Below are 3,631 nucleotides of genomic sequence, written 5' to 3'. Positions count from 1 at the left end.
TATATCCACTTCAAGAACTCCTGCTACCTTGCCCTGTGGACATCTCTGTGTTGGATACTGATATTCATTAGCAGCCATCAGTTCAATTAGATCATAAGCTTCCTCATAGCTCTTTGCCCAAAATGCTCCGCCTGATGCTGCATCGAGTATGGGTCTGGACTGTGCTCCCAATCCATTGTAAAAAAATTGATGATCATCCAATCAGGTATTTCATGATGAGGACACTTCCTAAGCATCTCCTTGTAGCGCTGCCAAGCTTCACATACTGATTCTCCCGTTTGCTGCGCAAATTGAGTAATAGCATTCCTGAGTGCAGCTGTCTTCGCCATAGGAAGAATTTAGTAAGAAAATTTTGAGCAAGATCTTCCCAAGTAGTAATCGAACCAGCTGGTAGAGAGTGTAACCAGCTCTTAGCCATGTCCCTCAGAGAGAATGGGAACAGTCTCAGCTTCACAGCATCTTCAGAAACACCGTTGAACTTGAAGGTGTCGCAGATCTCAATGAAATCCCTAATATGCATATTGGGATCTTCTGTTGAAGAACCCCAAACTAGATTGAATGTTGCACCCATTGAATTATGCCAGGCTTGATCTCAAAGGTATTAGCTGTGATAGCTGGCCTGACAATGCTAGATTAAATGTCATTGATCTTGGGTTCAGAAAATCCATCAAGGCTTTCGTTCGTGCTGCTGGATCTCCCATTGTAATGAGTACCTGAAACACAAATAAATAAACGTGAGAGTAAAAGAGTTCGAGTCAATTAACTTTAACGACCACTAATGACAAGCACATAAACTAAAATTAACACCGAGTCCCCGGCAGCGGCGCCAAAAACATTGTTAGGGCGCAAACACGCGCTAAAATTCATGCAAGTATACGCGTTCGCAAGTAGTATAAGATATAAATCAGATTCGTTCCCACGGAGACTGGTTTAGGTTAAGTTCAATTTATGCACCTATGCAACAATGTATGGTTATCGCTCAATGCTAAGATAAATAACAAATTGGGTTTTGATTAAACTAACAATTATAACTAAGAGAACAAGAATGGTTTAATTAATATATATGGCAAACATGGGATTCTAACTTCATTAAATACTTCATTCAATAGTCTTATTGTTCTTAACTTAGAATGTAATGGGTGATGACACTAATCAGATAACACGAAACTAGTAAATGCCAACTTTCGTTGTACGAATACCCCTACTACCAAGCATCCACAAAAGAGATAGAAGTTGAATAGACACCAATCATGATTAGTCCTTATATGTCTATAAGAATTGAAAACATAACGGTTTAATATGCAAGTTATCTATCGTGATTACATAGGGCAAGTAAGATGGTTAAAATACCTACGAATTATGCATAACAATACATGAACCTATGCTAGCATGGCAAGTTCTAAACCTCTACATTCACTGTTGCTTCAATAGAGATTAACACGTTATCTTATATGTTAGCTACGCACATAAGATGAATAAGCACAACCAATACTAGGATATCAATCAATCACCACACACCAAGATATCGAAACAAATTAATTATTGAAATCCATAAGTAAATCCGCTAGAATCCCATGACAACGATTAGCCCATAATTGAACCCATCGTCACCATGGGTTCCAATGAAAGCACCGTATAAACAAGGTCTTAATAAACTGAATACTAATTAAAGTACGAATCACCGAATAAGTACGAATGAGCATCCAAAGTTACAACTAATTCAAAGAATCACAAGTTGAAAATAAGATCTTCTTTTTCGGAGTTGTTTTGTGCTTCTAGGTCTTCTCCTTGGTATCCCAATCTTCCCGGATGACGAAAACCTTTTTTTTAAAGTATATATAAGCCCATATTGAACCTGGACTCTTAAAATCATCAAATTCCACTCAAAAAAGGTCTTTTCAGCAAAATCAGCGAAGTCAGCCGCGCATCAGCACGCGGCCGCCTAGCATCAGCAGGCGGGCGCCTGCAGCCTTTCTGGAAAATTCTGATGAATCTTATTTTGCCCATAACTTGAGTTCTACTCGACAGAATTAGGCGATTCAACTGTCCACGCGAAGCTAACGAGATTCTCTACAACTTGACAATGGCCTTGGCTTCCAAATCTGATCAATTTTCATCATATTTCCTCTAAAAGCTCCTTTCTTCATTTAACTGATACCTGAAATATAATAACACAAAAACACATCAAAATACCAACAACTTAAGTTCAAAACACCAATTTAAGATTGTAATAAAGCGTTCCAGTGGATATAAAATCCACTTATCAGCAGACTCATATCACATCTGATAGATATGGGTGATATCGGTTTATGGCCACAATGGAATCTCATAAATCAGATTTCTTAGCCATTCAGCTTCTTTATTAGCCGTTGATAATGCCACAAATTCAGACTCCATCGTTGAATCAGTAATGCAACTCTGTTTCTTTGATGTCCAAGAGATAGCACCTCCTCCAAGAAGGAATACCCAGCTACTGTGGAAGAATGATCTTCCTTATTGGAAATCCAACTTGCATCTGAATGACCTTCAATAACCGAAGGAAATCCAGTATATATCAAACCATAATCCATGGTTCCTTTCAAGTACTTGAACACTCGACTTAAGGATTGCCAATGATGTAACATGGTTTGCTGTATACCTACTAAGCTTTCTAATAACATAGGCAATATTCGGCCTAGTGCTTATCATGGCATACATAAGACTACCAATAACCCTTGAGTATTCAAGTTGAGATACCCACACCTTATTAGGTAGGAGTTTAATACTAGGATCAAGAGGAGTGCTAACAGGAGAACAATCCTTAAAGTTAAATCTTTTTAAAATCTTCTCAATATAGTGAGATTGAGAAATTGAAATACCATTGTTCTCACGCTTGATCTTTATACCAAGAATAACCTCAGCCTCCCCCATGTCTTTCATATCAAAATTAGATGACAAGAACCCTTTTGTTTTATTCACTTGATTTTGGTTAGTACGAAAAATCAACCTGTCATCCGCATATAAACAAATTATAAATCCTTTACCAGAAGCATCAAATTTGCTATATACACACTTGTCTGCTTGGTTAAGAAAATAACCATTAGACAAGACCACATTATCAAATTTATCATGTCAATCCTTCGGTTTGTTTAAGACCATAAAGTGATTTCTTCAACTTAACACCTTGTTCTCATAACCAGGCATAACAAACCTTCAGGTTGTTCATATAAATCTCTTCATCTAAACACCATTCAAGAATGCAGTTTTCACATCCATTTGATGAATGACAAGATTGTGTTATAGCAGCAATGCTATAACCTAATAGTGGAAGTCCTAGCAACAGGAGCATAAGTATCAAAGTAAAAATCAATCTCTTTTGTCTAAAGCCTGGATAACCATCTAGCTTTAAACTTATCTATTGTACCGTCCACCTTCATTTCCTTTTGAAGATCCATCTGTTTCCCAATGCTTTACAGCCAGGGGGCAGCTCACTCAATTCCATGTATTATATTCATGATAGAATCATCTCTGGATAGATTTCCAGAATGCAACATCCCTGATGTCATAGCTTCACTAAAAGTTTTGGATCATCTCAATAATAAAACAAATTGTATGATCATTTCATCTCTAGACCTTCAACTAGATAAAAATG

General features: G+C 37.3%; 1 non-coding gene across 1 annotated transcript; it reads left to right on the top strand.

Annotated features, from left to right (window-relative positions):
- The first annotated feature begins 207 nt into the window (after nucleotides 1–207).
- On the top strand, nucleotides 208–314 carry LOC141710054 (small nucleolar RNA R71). Its single transcript, XR_012570595.1, has one exon. It is a non-coding gene; the product is annotated as a small nucleolar RNA R71 (small nucleolar RNA).
- Nucleotides 315–3,631: the final 3,317 nt, after the last annotated feature.

This window comes from Apium graveolens, chromosome 2, assembly GCF_009905375.1.
Source record: "Apium graveolens cultivar Ventura chromosome 2, ASM990537v1, whole genome shotgun sequence".
In the NCBI taxonomy this organism is placed as follows: Eukaryota; Viridiplantae; Streptophyta; class Magnoliopsida; order Apiales; family Apiaceae; genus Apium; species Apium graveolens.
Note: the sequence above shows the minus strand (reverse complement) of the source record. Positions and strands in the feature narration are given on the sequence as shown.